This window comes from Lichenostomus cassidix, chromosome 19 (genome assembly GCF_008360975.1).
Source record: "Lichenostomus cassidix isolate B80296 chromosome 19, HeHo_3.0, whole genome shotgun sequence".
In the NCBI taxonomy this organism is placed as follows: Eukaryota; Metazoa; Chordata; class Aves; order Passeriformes; family Meliphagidae; genus Lichenostomus; species Lichenostomus cassidix.
The window spans coordinates 664,391-682,286 of record NC_139499.1 but is presented as its reverse complement, the minus strand read 5'-3'; the positions used below and the strand labels follow the sequence as shown (position 1 = coordinate 682,286).

The window sequence follows — 17,896 nt, the reverse complement described above, 5'->3', positions numbered from 1 at the left end:
GCCTGCCCTGTGCTGAACCAATATGAATATAGTTTTTCTCCTTCCCTGACTATAACACAGAAATCCACCCAATTATTTTAAAATAGCACATATTCCTTGTTATGTCCAATTAAAAATGGTAATATGAAGAAAAAGTTTTTCCCCGGAGCATGGTGAGGCACTGAACAAGCTCCCCAGGGAATGGCTGGAGCTGTGCCAGGGAAAGGTCAGACTGGAGATCAGGGAAACATTCTCCCCCAGAGGGTGCTGGCACTGCCCAGGCTCCCCAGGCAATGGGCACAGCCTGAGGCTGCCAGAGCTCCAGGAGTGTCTGGACAGCACTGCCAGGGATGCACAGGGTGGCATCGTTGGGGTGTCTGTGTAGGGACAGAAGTGGGACTGGATGATTCTTGTGGGTCCCTTTCAGCTCAGGATGCTCTATGGTTCTGATTCCATGTTCTTCATCATCAAGTAGCTGACTGTTTTACCCCATAGCCAACAATTAGCACTGGTTATAACTCACCACCAGTTTACCTAGACTGAAATGAAGCTTTCATTAAACTGCAAGATGAAGGCAACTAGCCAATGTCTGAGTAGTTCCTTTTTTAACTGAGAAGATTTATTTTCAGATTTCTTAAAAGTTCAATCCTTAATGTCCTCTCCATAGGAGTCAACCATCATCCCTCCTAAAGACACTACTCCTTCATAGTTTCTGTGCTAAGTGACTTCTCTGTCCCCATTGCCTGCCTCTGACCCAGTGATCAGAGTTTAAAACTGAATACTACTTACTGGGGTAAAGTGATGCCCTTATTCCTCCTTTTGGGCACCACCATCATACACACATATTCCCTGAGACATTTCTGAGAGCTAATTCAACTGAGACTGAGTATACCAAAAGCTCTTTCAGCTTCAGCCATGCAGAGGAGCACCAGAGCCCCAGGAGCAGGCTGGAAGGGAAGGCCAGGGCAGGACAACAGCAGCATGGATTTTGATCAGCTTAACTCCTAACAGGATTAAATCCCAGCGTCAAAAGGCACAAACTGGTAGGACTTAAAAGAGGATGACACTTACTGTGTGCAATTCTGGGAATGACTTTACCATGCTCCCTTTCCTTTTCTGTGTGAAGGGGCCTCTCAGATCTCTGTCACTTCTTTGTCAGGACTTGGGAATTAGCATCTTATTGAGAAGCCTGTATGTGCCAATCAGGTAAATCAGTGAGCTCTACCTAATTCAAGTGCAGGGCACCACTCTCATGTCTTACTGTTCATGTGCAGCCAAAGCAAAGACACTGACGCTGGGCTGGAGCCTGGCCTTTCCCTCTCCAGCCTTTGGTCAATATAGTGCCATCCTTGTAGCTGATAACCTGGGCTCTCCACATGCTCCAGCTCTGCCCAGATAACCTCACTGACAGACATCTCAGGAAATATCTCCCCAGTTCTAATTCCTTTGATGTAGTACCTGAATGGCAGGAGATCCTCTAAACCACTTGGGTCAATCAAGACAGGAATATTTTTATTTGTTGTGGTTGGATTTGAAACTCTCTAGAGAACTTTGTCCAAAGAAGTCAAGTGAAGAAATGTAGCTGAAATGTAAACACACACTCAGGAGGGAGCAGCTGGGAGAGGCTGAAGATTACAGTCCAGAACTGTAAAACAAATCCATGTATAAATCTGAATTTAAACTCGGTTCTGATTTGGATCTGGCCAGAGCAATTCAGCTGTTACACCTGTGTTTGAGCAGCAAGTATTAGAAGATGTGGGATTCAACACAAGTTCCCACAATTCCAGCTCAGACCCGTGTCTTGCTGACACATCACTGACTGCACACACTGGGAAACAAGACCCACAGAGTATGGTAGATGTAATGAGAATTAAGTGTGGGCAGCTATAACCAAATATAATGAAGTTCCAAACACTGACCAAAGCCATTCAAGAGCTAATACTCAAACCATGAAGCAATGTACAGTTAAACACATGCAGTTTAAAAGCTATACTTTCATTTACAAATTACATTATATGTCCCATTTTCATTAGATGCTCATCTTTTCACTTTAGGTATAAAACTTGTACAAATGACTGTAGAATAAAATGGGTTCTCTTAAAAAAGAGACCTTTGAGGGCTGAATTTATGACTGTCTTTTCTCAGGTTGCCACTAAAACATTTTTATCCTCCTAAACCTCATCTTACCCTATTGTGTGAACAAAGCTAATGGAAGGAAAAGCATCCTGTGGTGGTTTTGATTGGCCCAAAACATCAGTGAAGTGTTTTTAACATCTAGGAGAAATTTGGACCCCTCAGAAGCTGTTGTAGTAGGCCTGGGGAGGTGTCTGAGGGGTGGGGTGTGGCACAAAGATGGCTCCTGTGTGTCCTGAGTGAAAGTTCTGGAAGTTTTTACATCAAGTCCAGCAGAGCCAATCTCTGATGGCTCTGAAGGTGATGGACATGCTGCCGGCCAAGTTTGGGCCAATTGGAGGTGCTGGTTACGCCTCTGTGAAAACATATTTAAGAAAAATTCAAAACAAAGCAGGCGCGCACTTCTTTCACTTTGTAGTTGGAGGAGGAGGAGGTGCAGGTGAAAATATGTGAGGGAGAACAGCATGGAGATTGCCAAGGTCAGTGAAGAAGGGGGGAGAAAGAGGTGCTCCAGTGCTTCCGGCACCGGAGCTGAAACTTTCTGCTAGCCATGGTGGAAGCTATGGGGGGAGCAAGAAGTTTCTCCTGCAGCCCATGGAGTCCATAAGGATGCAGAAATCCACCCACAGCTCACTCCAGAGGAGGAGGTGGATGCCTGGAAAAGACTGTGAACCAGTGGGAGTCTCATCTAAGAGTTAAAACTGCAAAAGGCCTTGACTGGGAGAGAAAGGCCTTTTCCTTGCTCCTGGCATGGAAGCAGCCTGGCCTCAGCTCAGGAGAGTCTGCACAGCACCTTATGGACAAAAGAACTCATGTTGCAGCAGAATTCAGGCGGGAATGTTGCTCGTGAGATTGGACCCACGCCAAAGAAGTTCCCAGAAGACTGTCTCTCGTGGGAAGGACCCCTGGCTAAGTAGAGAACCTCTTTTCCTGATTGGACTGACCAGAGGACCCCTCAACCTGCCCCTGTCTGTGTTGCTGGTTTGGAGAGAGGGAAGTGGGGGGGGTGTGAGTGCAGAAACTGCTTCTTAAGAGGGAGGGAGTGAGAGCAGAAAACTGTCTGGAGAGAGAGAGAGAAACTAGTAGAGATAAAGAGTATTTGTAGTAGAAGAATTGTGATGAGTAAATTTGAGAATCTGCTCTGTGGACTGAAAAGAGACCCCACACCCTGCCCCCCCCCCACCACCCGGCTTGTTGACTGTAAAGGAGGAAAGGGGGTGAATACTATAAGTTCGTAAGAGGGAGGGGGGAGTGAACCAAAACTGTATGAAAAGTTTATTTTTGCCTGCATTTATCCTCCAACTCTGTTAGGTAATTAAACACTTTTTGCAACTTTAAGCTTGAAGCCTGTTTGCCCTTTTTCGTGCGTCCTCCTGGCAGGGTCCTGTCTCAAACCCATGACAATCCTCTGGCTGATCTGTCACTCCACACAGCCACGGAAAATACCTGAAGGTGCTGGTTGCACAGCATCCCTCTCCCCTCACAGGTACACTCAACCCTCTCATTTGTGAAGTTAATTTAGTGAGGTTAAATGACACAGTATTTCTGACTACATTTTCTCACCTCCAGCTGGAGCCCTCTCAGGGTTCCCAGGTAGGGCAAGGAACACTTGCCTTGCCTTGTTTTCATACATGCTACAAAAGGGATTGCATCCAACCCCAATTACCAGGCTATGAAAAGAACTCCAATTAAGCGGTTAGCCATAATAGCATGGCAGCTCTTCAGGAAGCTGCCTATCTAAATAGAGATGTACGGAAGGCAGTTTTTTCTCTAATAGTGACGCATTTTCAATTTATGCAATACAAAGTGCATTGGTCTGCAGTGTCCCTGGCTACTGATGATTAATAGCCCATACACTGCAAGGGGCTACAAAGAAAAGTGCCAAGGGAAGCAGATGCAGCAGGTTTTATATTATCATGACTGCAACAAACTCATTCAGTGGTGTCAGCTCTGACTGCAGGATTCTGATTATGAAATATGATGCGTGTTGAATTTAATGGCTTTCTCTGCCCTTCTGGTGAGTTCACTGCTTTCCAATGTCATTTTGTGTTCTCATCTGAGTGGTAATAAAAGGAATATCATTGACTGTGCTAGCTCTGTAACCACTGTGTGTTTTACAATAAATTGTGTTTCAGGACCCTTCTACCCAGGAGAGTGTGCAGGGCCAGAAAGTAATATTCCCCAGTTCTCCAATATGAAGGGTTTCTGTGAGAGGACAGGAAATTATGCAGGACTCTCCTTCTCTTGAGTCATTCCTTATGTGAGCAAGACATCTCTTTTTCAAGTGGTTATGAAGCAAAAAGGTCAATTTGGATTGCAAATATTTTTTTTAAAAAATTCAAATAAACAGCTACTGGTACAAAGCAGAAATTATGGTATCTTGATAACAAGAGGATAAAAGTTGTTTAAAAAAAAGTAAATAAGGAACCTGCGCATACAAAGTATCACACATGTAGGAATGTAAAGTCAGGGGAGACATCTAAAGAGGGGCTTTTTTATCCAGCAAATTGTTATTCCATCCAACCTGTCAGTGAGCTGTGGCCCGCACTACTGGGTTAAGATCTTACCTGCTGGAGAGCTATAGGTGTAGCTGTGAAATCCCCAATGACTGCAAATTCATTATATTGGTTTCTCAAACAAAATAAGCCTCACAAAAAATGCGTTGTGCCACTACCAGTGCTGATGAGTGCACATACCAGACTGCTCCACACTGCTAACCAACACTGTCCCAAGCTGGGGTTGCTCTATCCCAGAAGGTACAATGCAGATCTGTGCAGACAGAAAAGACAGAACCTCAAAGCTGAGATATTTTGCGTTACCTAGAGGAATTCCAGTGTGTCCATCCTCTCTGCCCACATGCATCTCCTGCCTGCATGAGCAACATCAGAGGTTTAGTTGCTTCCACAGCTGTACTGGTCAGAGGAAAGCAATGTAATAGACAAATAGAGAGAAACATCCTATGAGATTCTTGGATAAATATGTGGGAACTGACAGCCAGCCTGTTTCACTCACAGATACCAACTTAAGCACAATCAGCTTGTACTCATGAGAGTCTTAGTGCCGACAGAAGCAAGAAGCCAAACAACGTAAGAAAGGAATGTACACCAGCAAGAGGGAGGCTGTTTTTGCAAGAATATGTATTAGTCATAGGTAGCCAATGATATTGTAATGTAGTGAATTAGGAACCAATGAACATGTAGCATGAATGTTGAAAAATAGCATAAGAAGAGACCTTGTTGTAATAAAGACATCCTTTCTTTTGCTTGGAGCCATTATCTCTGTGTGAGTGTCATGCTCATCTCAACAGCAACATAAATCCACCTGTCCAATCATTCCCCTTGGAATCTGCTGCAGCCAGCATGAAACACTGCAGCGACAGGTAGATTAGCGATTGAGTAAGCTGGAATGCATGTCCCATCATGTAGACAGGCTGAGACACAAGCACATTGTTCCTCCTTCTCCCAGGAAAAGGCACAAATCAAAGTTTTCTCACTTCTGCAGTTCACAGTTTCATGACTGGCCAAACCTAGAGAGTAGCAGTGAAACAGCAAGAGCTGCTTCTCACACCGAGCAAAGCCATATCCACTAAGGCAGGAAGCACCTGAAACACAAATGGTATTTTTCTCTTTGTAAATGCACATTCCAAAGTTCACCTGTGCTTTTTTCTTAGCTACAGCCCCCTCTGATGGAGTATTGCTTTTTCTGGAAATATAAGGAGTATTCTTCAAAGCAGCAGGACAGAAAGTCATAACTGCACATTTCAGTTCTGAATCCAGCCAGGGCTAGGGCATTATTTTTAAAGTAATAAAATTAAACTGCTGAGATTTTTCCTAAGAATTTGCAGTTAAGGAGGAAGTTTTCCTTTACAGAAGTAAATCTGTACATTTCTCTGTTTTTCAGAAGAGAAAGACCACCAACAAACCAGGACACAGTCTCACTAACACCACAGAGAGGTGCATACAGCCACATTAAGCCAGTGCTGCCCAGCTGAATTCTCCCTTTAACTTGGTACATTTGCATTCAGCAATTCAATTGTATTACACACCACATTATTTATTAGGTTTCATAAAGAATCTAGGAATGAAACTTCCACTTTTAGGACAATCCAAAATGTTTTTAAACTTGTTTTTGTCTCTAGTTGAAATGTCACTGGTATTCTCAATCATTTTTTATATATGAACACTTAAAAAGCTTTGCCTAAAGGACAAATGAGACTTGTCTTTTGTCCTCTCAGACTATACTTCACATATTATCACATAAAAATGTATTGGAACAAGATTTAAAGCTGTTATACATTTTATTGAAATCTACATCCAGAGGGAGAAGAAAAGCATGTTAACATTTAACATGGTGGTTTTTTCTTTCTCCCTTTCCTCCACTGTTTGCTGAAAAACTTGTAACAGTTGAAAGGTAGAAATGTCAGGCAGAAATCTGTGATCTGCCTAAAAATTAAGTCATGTATTGCCACAAAACAACAGAGGCTTTGTCCTCTCTGGGATGCTCGGTCTCAGTAAAGAATAATCAAACAGGGTAAGAATACTCCCAGGTGAAGAAAACATAGAGAGCAAGGGCCCTGAGAGCATTTACCATCAGCTTGACAGCCCCATGGCAGTGTTGCCTTCCACAGTCATGACCTTGTCCTTTGGTTCACTCTGGGACAATCAGGTGCCTATCTCGGGCAGGGCACAGTGCAGGGACACCAGACCCAGCCCCTGCACCACCAGCTGCAGACGCAGGAAGGATTCAGCTGCTGGGTGCTGCAGTAACTGAGGCACCGAGCACAGCAGCCCATCCTCCGTCCTATGTGTTCAGGGGCTGGAATCTGTGAGCAGAGACATGGCAGGGTCTGTCTTGGACCAGGCACAGAGACAGCTGGCACTGGCACAGCAGCTCTGGGAGAACCTGCATCCTGGAGTCTCCTCTGTACAACAGCCCAGGACGTGCTGAGCTTAAATTTAGATGTCTTCATGAACCATGAGACTGATTCAGCACTGAGAGGACCAGAGCATGCCAAATGCATCCAAGATGTTTTTCCTAGGCCAGCAGAGACTCTACACAGTGAAAATGAGCTCAGAAGGCCAAGGCAGAGAGTTTCAAGCAGGTGAAGAAAGGTTTAGTATGACTAAGATAAAAGTTCTTTAGTAGCAGGGATGCTGTATAGACGGCGAGGGAAGATGAGCTGCTCCCTGTGGTGCCCAGTATCAGACACATTCCTTATTCTCAATGGATTTCTTATGTTTGAAGTTGCAAATCTGGTCCTCAAGTTCAATGAAACCTTTAAGCACCTGCCTTTTTTGTATTGACTTCAGCAGGGCCTTAGAGCTGCAGCATGTTTGAAACAGAGTGAGCCAACACATTTACACCCAACTTTCAGACCACTCACCCCAAAATCACCACAGGGCACACTCCATACTTACACCATTCCCTGAAATCCTGTCTGTGGAAGTCCTGGTATTCCTGCATATGGCATCCCTCAATCTGTAAGCGTTTTGCTTCAGATGACTACAATCAGCCAGGTTTGTTACCAAGATCACCATTTTCGGAGCTCCTGTACTCTCCCATCAGAAGCAGGAAGGGAGGCTGGAATTCACCTGGAAAGCCTGGTTACCAGCAAGTGCTCATTAGTAACACCCAAAGCCTCCATAGCCTTGCTGTTTGATTTATGGGACTGTGATGGTAAAATGCCGGACCACCAGGGATGGTTTGTTAGTTTGGGCTGGGCAGAATTTTGTACCAGTTATGCCCGTACAAGGGCAAATGCCAAGAATTGTTATTTTGCTGTTTTTCCTTAAAGGTCATACTGAAATACCCTGGTAGGGAAACATGGGGATCCTTTCTTGCAAGTTTTGTAAGTAAATGAATAATAAAGCCAACAAAATTTCTTCTTCTTTTTTTTTTTTTTTTTTTGGTTAACATTAGATTTTCTCCTGAAATTTGTTGTAATATGGTTTAGGAAAATACAGCTATGAAACCTGACTGCTTTAAGATCAGGTCTAGAATTTGCTCTTTACTTACAGCACTCTGACATATTTAAATCTATCATTAGACTTTTTATAAAGCTACCCAGAGAGCACAGTGCAGTTTAATGGGGGGGGAGGGGGAGTGGAAGGAGTCCCATATGCAAGGAAGCTGCCAGGATCCTTCCCGGTGTCTCTGGGGGACCAGGGAACAGAGCAGGTATTTTTTTCCTATTTCACACCCCCCAGCCTCCAGCCATGGTTATTTTAAGACAGACAAGCACCTCCTTGCTCTAAACCCAGGCTAGCAGGGCAGCCTCTCAGCCATGAGAGAATAGATGTACAGGGCAGGGAGGATTAATATTCTTGGAAGTTTTCCTTAGTCTGCAGGAAGCCAGCACAAAGGCACTAATAACCTCTTCAAGCAGAGAACATTTCTCATGGGGATAATAGCTCAAGAATAGAAAGAGAGAGCTTTTATACTATAAAAGAACATTATCTTTCTTGTATGAAAACTAACTGGGTTTGGCTGTTTAAGTACAGAACTAAGCTACCTTAGTTTTACCTCTGCATTTGCACCTGCATAAGGACAATTTTGAAATGTCAACAAAATATTTTTAAGGCGTCTCTCTCATGCCTCCTCTTTTGCACTTGTTTCATAACATACGAATAGGAATTAAAGACCTTCACGATGGTTCAGGCAGCTTGCCAATACCTATTTTATAGCAATAAAATATGTACAAATTAAGGAATCTCATGTGGAAAATTCATTCAACAGCCTCAAAAGCCAAGTGAATGGTAATTACTTCAAACACAATGTGGTAGCAATCAGGCAAGATTGGATCATGCTTTTAAATGTATGTCTAAATTTTTAAGAACCAAGATAATTATGAATTATAAAAATAACTCAGACAATGCAACAGAAAATACAGTGTTTGTGGAATAAGAGAGATCTTTAAGGAACAGAGAAGTCTTAATTCCAACACCGGCACAGGAATAATCAAGGGCAAATATGGGGCTGATATTTGATTTCCTTGCTCCAAGACATAATTTTATACATTCAGGTAGCTCATGGATGCCTTGAGGTATGGAGCAAGTGGAAGCATATAAAATAAAATAAAATACAAGTAAAAGGATTTATTCTGCTTACTAAAAGCAATGAAAGTTCTTTCTAGTTCACCTTCACATATATTGCAGTGTAAAAGTAAATTTGCCCTCTTCATTCTCTGTGTGAGTTTTCTTCAATCTGGAAAACAATCTCAATGCTCATCCACTTAAGCGATGCCAGCTGCATAAACACAGTGGGTTCATTTCCCACAGGTAAAGCTGAACGGAACTTTTGGGATAATTAACCCCCAGAGCAGCACACCTCAGGGTTGAAATGGTTGGGTTGATGGTTGAAATTTCATCTGTGAAACCTTTAGGACTATACATTTTGCTACAAACATGCCCAACCCCTCATTGCTTTCTAGCTGTGAGGGGCTAGAAAACCTCTTGTGTAATGCTGAGTGTCAAACTGGGTGACAATGATAATTTATAGGTGAGTATGAAATCAAACAAGGTAAGTACTAGGGGAAAAGGGGTGGAAGATGGAAGTTTTCAAAGGACAGCTCAGCATCTGTCACCCTTGGAAGACAAACTAGGCCCAAGACTTCAAAAAATCTCTCCACAGACATCCAGCACACTGGAGCCAATTGTGTATTCATTACATGCTCAGGGATTCAGGCTCTGTTTTGCTGTGGATTATGTCAGAACATTTACAGGTTTCCCTTGTATTTGCCTTGCCCAAACACATGCTCAAAGACTGAAGAGAGAATCTGCCACAGTAGAAAACGATGACATTAAGAATGGCACAAAATAGTCAGTAAAGGAAGAAAAGAGTTCATTTCATTCTAGAAGAGCTCAGGGACACCAGTGACATTTTTGACAGAACAACTCATATTTTGGAACTCATTGCCACAAGATGCTGTGGGTGTAAAATAAAAACTCAAAGGGGAATTGGACACACATCACAGAGAATAAATCCCTATAAAACCTAACAGTGCTAGCATAGCTTCTGGCTCAGAAGAGCTGTGCTCTTCTCCTGGCTCGGAGCAACAGGGACGTTTCTGGGCAGAGTTCTGGGGAGAGTTCCCTCAGTTCCAGCCCCATTTCCTGCAGCATCAGCCCTGCAGGTCACATCATTGCTAAGGTAATTCCACTCAGGTCAGGGCCCCCCAGGGAGGCATCCATCCCATGAAATAATTTTCAGCTACATGAACTCTAAGCCAGCACTTGATTAATTTACCCAACAGTTGTGCACTGTAACTCAATTATAGTGGATGCAACCTATAGTGCAGAGGTTGCACCAAGCCGGCTCAGCCAGAAGAGCAGTAGAGCTTCTACAAACTATTTGTGAAGGAAAAAACCCCTCTTCATTATCATTTAAAAATAGCAAAATATCAAGAGAGATAATCCTCCCTCTCTCCAAATTAGATGAAGTAGGAAAAGGTCTTTAACTATAACCACCACCAGAAATTCCATAAAATCTGTTTGTTCCCGTTTTTATCAAAAATTGAACTAGACTCCATAAAAAGGTTAAATAAGGCATGTGCCTGTATTTTCCTGAGATGATTTGCTGATTTCATTATTTTATTTGCTGATTTCACCAAAAATCAGCAAGATAAAAGAAACAACTTTGGATTGCCCAGAACTATTGAAAAGATGCTTTCTTAAAAATTTGCAAAATAAAACCAATTTCAGAGTTACTAGCTCAGCCATCAGGACTACAGTTCCGAGTGCATTTCCTGTGTGTCCAGCACACAGCCAGGGTCAGTAACCAGCAGGAGGCTGGGGAATCACAGCACACATACACAGCTACAGTGCAATGGCTTACGAGAATAAATTTTCCACTATCACCTTCAGGATCTCTTCTTTAAATCACAATTTTTAAGACATGCTTAAATCACAGATGTGATACAACAGCCATTGCCATTAACTCTAACTCTTCATGGCTTTCTAAAGTGGAATTTGTTCCATACATGCCCTCCCCACTGCAGTGTTGGCCCCAGACAGGCTCCAGAGCACGGGTGGCGGAGGGGCAGTGTGTGCCTGGTGCAGTGGGAGAGGAGCCAGCACGGGGCAGTGGCACAGGTGTCTTGGGGTGATTTTATGATAATACTGTATTCTCCTATCATCTGCTCTATGCTTTAAAGTCTTGTGGCTTTAAAGCTGATCGGGGAGAGGGGTGGGAGCCAGGAGAACTCTGGTTCGGTTTGTGCTTTGAATTCTCACTCCTCCAGGTGCTCTGCTATGCAGTGGGGAGGGAGTTACATTCCAGCTTCTAGCTAGCTTGGTTTGTGTTAGCTGAGCCAAGAAGCCTTTCCCTGGGCTGCAATAGCAATTCTCGGCAGCTTCTGCTGTTTTTTTCTTGGAACTGTTCAGCTTAGCTTTGGTCTGAGAAACGAGACCATCAGTGGAGCCAGACACCGCAGATGGTGAGGGAGGCCATGGGGACACCTCATCCTGGTTCCAGAGATGAGCCAGCTAAAGAACTCTAAATCCACCAGCTTTCTCCACAACAAGGAGGCTCAACATTATTCATTTTCATATTATTCGGTTATTAATTTTTCCACGTGCCTTGTGGGCATGTTGTTTGTTAAAATAAACATTTTTTTCACTTCATCCAAGCAATTCCTTGCTGTTGGTGGGGAAGGGAGTCCCAAAACCCTTTTCCTTTGGGGAAGGCATTCATTCAGAGCGCTTTCTCCTAAACTTGTCTCTAACCTGAGACAACAGGTGACCTCAGGATGGCTCTGTTGCAGCAGTGGCTCTGTGGCATTGCTGCCTTTGTCTAATCAGCCCTGGCCCCTCTGGCCTGGCCCTTTGCTGTGCTCTGTCACATCCACAGTGGGGTTTGCACTGCAGGTGCACTCACCCACACAGGGAGATCACCTTTTCCTCACACCTCTGTCCAGCACACCAACATCCACAGCTGCTGAGAAAACCAGAGCAAAAACATGACTTGTTAAGGGTAGAACTGCCTGACTAGGCCAATCCTGGCTGTAACAAACCCACCCAGTTCCTTCACAGCAGCACTTGGTTTGTCTTGCTACAAGTCAGACAGAAAAACCCAGTTCCTCAGTGTCACTTGAGAGTGAATCATTGTTTTCTGGGAAGTTATTATACCTATTTCCCAGGGAGCCTTTGTTAACACCAGCAACAGCATGGCAAGTCTGGCATCAATTAGAAAAGGTAACATTTCATTGATTCCCAAACCTCCTAGTCTTCTATAGCTGTGAACTAGCTGACACAGCCTTGGCTGTGTCACCAAACACAGAGCCCCAGCCCCCTGCCCAGAGCTGAGCACACCCTGGAGCCATCCAGGGTCACTGAGGGGATGAGCCACATCACCCAGCTCCAGACAGGAAGGTAAAGTTCCCAGTGCCCTTCCTGCCCTCTCACCAGCTCCCGAGGAATCTGTCTGCCAGCTGCTACTTCATGTGCCTCTGCTGGTCTCCAGTTCAAGCTCTCAACATGAGCCCTGTTTGAGCAGACTCCTTCCAGTGCTGCTGCCACGCTAAGTGTCACACTTGGGGTCGCATCTGGTGTCACACTCGGTGTCTCTGTGCCAGCACAACACCAGAGTGACTGTGAGCACCACCCAGACTGGCAAGTACCTGGATTGTCACCAGCCATGCTAAGGGGTGACAATGTGTGACAGCAGCAAAATCTGCCAGGGACAAACCTGCCCTCCTTAATGCACCTTGCTTCCTCTGATGAGGGAATTAGATCTTACAGGCATTTCAGCAGGTGCAGTACCTGGATGCCCAGCCTCTGGGATTTATATACTTTTTAAGCTCACTTAAGTTTTTAACCTGAAATCTTTTCTTTTCGAGGGGTCTTTCTCTTCCCTTCTCTTCTCTAGGCTATGTCATGCAATGAATCTTTTCTCTTTTTTTTCCTTGAAGTTTTAAGCGAAAAACAAGCCTTTTAAAATTATTTGAAAAGGAAGGAAATACTTGTTGATATTTTTAAATTGTATTTCCTTCCCTTTACTGTTAATAAAAGATCAGTTAAGGTCAGGTGCAGGAACCATAACATCTCTCCCTTCATTCCTGCTCTTATTCTTTTCTGACTTTTCAGCCACTGGCAGACACCTACTGTGAAACACAAAAGAAATTTAAGCTCTGTCAGTTCATATATTTCAAAACTGAAAAAAAGAAAATATTACAAAGTGTAGTAACAAAAGTAGAAATGTGACGGAAGGTGAGCAGTGAGGAAAAATATGATAAACTGATTGTAATCCTTTTTTACTTTCATAGAATAAAAAATTTTCCTAGAGTATTTAATGGATTGTTTTAAAAGAGTGGAAAATTGAGCTGTCTCAAAAATGAAACGATTTTATGATGCTTTGCTGCTTCAAACTTGCAACATACACTTCTTGTTTTTCACCTGCGGCATTTTTTCTGTACCTTCATACCAGAGCTATACACATCTTCTATCAGCATCCTCCCTCTATTGAAAAAGTAAAATTTCATGCTTGAAATCCTAATACTTTGTAATAAGAAATTTAAACCAACCTTGTTTTGGAGAAAGTTCTGAGCCTCTCATATCCCTCCAATATTAAATCACACCTTGAGTTCTTTTGCAGAACTGGTAAGAGCAAATTCAGTGTGACATCTCCTTGTTTCAGGATTTTCATTCCATACACAGTCATTGCTGAACCTCAGTTTCTGATGCTGCCAAGTGCTCTGTACTAACTGTACAGTAACAAAATGACAAACATAACTTTCAACACATGATGTGAAAATGACCACAAATATTTCTTCTGAGATATTGGAGAAGTGGCAGATGATACCTTGATTATGGTGGGAGAAACCCAAGGAGCTTACAAGGGTAATTCCTGCTAAAAGATGAAGATCCAGACTAGCCCTGATTTTCCAGGGGTCTCTGCATTTGTATGTGGTTTAAATTAAAGAGCCTGGTTTTTCACAAAACAGACACCAAAATTGATTCTGCCTCCTTCAGGTTAAACATTGGGAAATGCTGACTGAGAGAATCACCTGAGGGTAATAAATCTGCTGAGTGTTTTGTTAAACAGCCATTCAGTCTGAAATGCACCCTGGCATTCTGGAATAACAATGGGCTACTGTAATATGTGGTGCATTAATTACAGAGATGACAAGAAAATTACACTTCAAGCCAAGATTACTAAAAACTTTACTAGGCTTTTTTCCCCTCTGCTGCTAAATACAGTATTCAGTGTAGCCCTCCCAGAGGTTCTGCCCACCTCCCTCTGCAGAGTTAACCAGCATGACAATAAAGGTCCAGGGGGATCTGCACTAATGTTTCATTGGTTGCTTCCCAAAATTTTCTTATAGCTGCTAAATGCTAAATTATGAATATCAACATTAAAAATGATCTTGGCTTTCCTCAGTGTAAGTGTTTCTGATAAACAGAGTAAAATGTTATTTCAATGTGTGACTGGATTTACATCCTACATCAGGGATCCAGGAGAATCTGGCAATCTGAGAAAAAAATCCACCCTGGCTTTCAAACACTCAGGTACTGGTGAGAGAGAAGGAACTCCAGTCTGGGAGGCAATGCAAGGATATACATTAATTTAAGGACACAACAGAAATTAAAAGCCTCTGTTATGAAGAAAACATAATTTGTGTGTTCTCCAGGCAAAACTCTTCTCTGATGCCTCTGGTAGTTCCTGAAACTGCTGCAGCTCAGGGCTGAATCTGGACACCCTCAGCAAAGCAGAGCAGTGGTGCTTCAGCTCAGCCCACCTCACCTGTGTGTACCACAGGTACCTACAGGCAGCAAAGCCTCTTTGAGACAGGTGAATTTTTCCCCTGTGGCATCCTTACTGAAGGATGCAGAAACAAATCCCAACGTCCTGAGAGTGCTCTAAGGGCAGTGGGAGGACTTTCCTCTGTCACTAGGATGCCCTTTTATTCAGAAATTTTGGGATGTGAAAAATTCTGTGTATGAAAAAAATTCTGCATCACAGATGACTAGTTCTTAATTTGATTACATTAACTTTCTAAATACAATTACCACTCATGCATTTGCTTTTTTGAATTACAATCTCTCTCAACACCCAGCCCGATTCTCCAGTGAGTGTTCAGCATTCATGCACTGCTGCTGATACGGAAAAGCACTTCTAGTGTTGCCAAGACAGAAGTGCTTACTACCAAAGAAATGTTTCAAAACTGTACTAAAATATACTCTGTAGACTTGACAACAATGTGTTAGGACAAAAGAAAATATTACACATGCCATAAGCTGAATTAAAACTCAAAGATAAGCATAAACCTGAACACTCAGTTTCCTACAATTTGAGGTAAAAGTATGACTTACAATCAAACACATCTGGAAAATGACGCCACTGAGATTTGTCACCCTGAGGAAGAATCTGTAAGAATACATGTTTTTAACGTAAAGCCACTTCCTTTGAACTGTGTACAGAGAAATTCATGGGGTTTACAGCATAATTTTAAAAAGTTACATCTTTTATAGCATCCTTTACTGTAGGTTCTGTAGACTTACTGTTACAATAAATGAGCAGGTATCATGGATTAAAAGACCCCTCCAGTTTCAACTCTCATAAACCCCACTTTAGTAAACCCCATTACCTTGTAACTTATTCTAATGTGGTATGTATTTCCTTTTCAAACCAATTTCCTGTCCTTAGGCACGTCTCAATGTCTTTCCAATTAACTCTCAGAACAAAAGCCCACATAGCTCAAGCAAAATCTTTTCATTTACCTCAACAAACTGTATCCTTTTCTTCTCTTCAGAACTTGTGAGAAGCTTGGTTCCATAATAGCATTTTCTTTCAATGAAATCTTCAGATGAAGCAATGGTGTGGACTGGATGCTTGAAGAAAGCAAGTTAAATAATACATTGTACCCTCCTGGTGACCACGAGGGACTGCAGAACCAAAGAGGAGACATTTCTGAGCAGCAGGATCAGTGATTTAACATCAACAGAGGTGTCTTCTCAGAGCTGCTGTCAATAATACAATGTGGGCCAAGTTACAGCCCCGTTCTGGATTGCTCTGACCTTGAGGTAAGCACAGCCTGGATGTTACAGCTCAAGTCCTGTTGTAGAAGTCAAGCCTGTTTGATTTCAGTCCTAACTGGAAAATGGCTTAAAAATCTTGTGATTCCTGCACAAGCAGAGAACTGCCAAAGGGTGAGGTCTGGCTGATGAGAGGGAAATTTAAGAGACAGAATGCAATGGATGCATTACGGTTACATAAACAGAATGGGGAGAAAGGAGGCTTTGTGCAGGGTGAATTAGTGCCTGTCCAACACTGAAATATGAAACTCAAAGGCTCTCATTTCCAATGTTTGAAACCCTTTTCTCATCCCTCCTACCCCACTTCCAAAAGTGCATATCCACAGGCTGCACATAGGGAGTCCCACTTGATCAGCTCTTAGGCAGAGCTTGACATTGAAGAGTTCTAACTCTTGGGGCTTATGATGGTTTAAATATATTTCCAGCACCTGTAGATTTCTTTCTCCCCAAAGACAGGTATTAGAGGCTTTAGAGAAGGGATCAGATTTCTTTTAATCTCTGTGCATCACTTCAACATTTCATAATGCATCCAGAGAACAAACAGAGAAAGGAACAAAGAACAAGCCTAAAGTCCTCCTCACAATTTTCACTTACCAATTTTTGTTTTATTGCCATCATCTTGATGATTGCATGCCTCCCACAGATACCAGAGGCAGCCACATTGCCTAGGTGCACTTGTCAAATTTTATCTGAAACCTCGGTACATTGTTTCTGCCATTGCTCCCCTATGATTATCTGACCTTTCCAACATGATCCAGAACATGTGTTCCACAGCTTCATCAGATCTACAGCTTTGAGGATTCAGCCACGACCACAGATTTCAAGCAGCAGCAACTGCCCAACACTCTGAAGCTGCTCAAATGTTCACTGACACCCAAAGCCCAAATCATACAGCTCAGCCATGGAGCTACTGGGCTATGGCTGCCCAACAGGCTCCAGTGCTGTCTAAAAAGTCTCCTATCACAGATCTCTTCTTCAAGTAATCATTTACTCTTCTTTCCAAAAACAAGGTAAAGAGATTGAGAGTCTCTGTCTCTCTTTACGTTACATGATTTTCAAATCTTCCCTGTAACTCTTTCCCAACCACTCTTCAATTTGCCAACATCCACACATCAAACTTGGGCACGCATTTCTACTACTCAAATAAGAGCACTTGGAATCTAATTAGCACAGTTCTGTGGAGCAGCTTTCCCTTTTACAGCTCTCATTGTGTTGGGCTGCACACACTCTGTTTGTCTGTCCTTCATTTGAAATGGGTTTGCTTTGGTGGGAAGGAAAATAATGTAAATGCTTGCTTTCACTTGTAGTTTAATTTGTGCTTGCAGTAGATACTACACAATTCTATTACCTCTGCTTCCAAAATGAGGTTTTCTTAAGATTTTAATGCTTGAGGACAAGGGAAGACATCAACATAAGAAAAAATAAAACATTGCTTAACTTGAGAAAAGAAATTAATGCCTTGTGGTCCATTACAACCTAGATCATTCACAGCATAGTTCTGCACTGGCAAAAGTCTCCATGAGCTCCATTCTAAGGAGCAAAGGATGCTGCATATGTTGAAGAGGAATCTTGGCTGTGATGACTTTGCAGATATCAGGTTACAAAATGGAAAATCTCTTTCCAACAGGCAACATAATTTCAGTTGCCCATTACATCACACAACTTCCAGGGATTACTGGCAATTTTAGAAGGCAACTGTGCAGCTATAAAACATCTGTCTGTATTTCACAGGGTGATCATTCACTTTCTGGGCC

General features: G+C 42.8%; 1 long non-coding RNA gene across 3 annotated transcripts in view; it reads left to right on the top strand.

Annotated features, from left to right (window-relative positions):
* The window catches only part of LOC146428918 (uncharacterized), a 38,996-nt gene extending 31,003 nt beyond the window's left edge, over nt 1-7,993 (top strand). The window contains exons 3-4 of one of the 3 annotated variants that reach the window (XR_014855736.1): nt 6,013-7,213; nt 7,907-7,993. This is a non-coding gene — a long non-coding RNA (uncharacterized LOC146428918). Of the gene's footprint in view, nt 1-2,124; nt 2,211-6,012 lie in introns of those variants that run through there. The other 2 variants (XR_014855734.1, XR_014855735.1) reach the window with 2 other exon arrangements.
* The last annotated feature ends 9,903 nt before the right edge of the window (nt 7,994-17,896 follow it).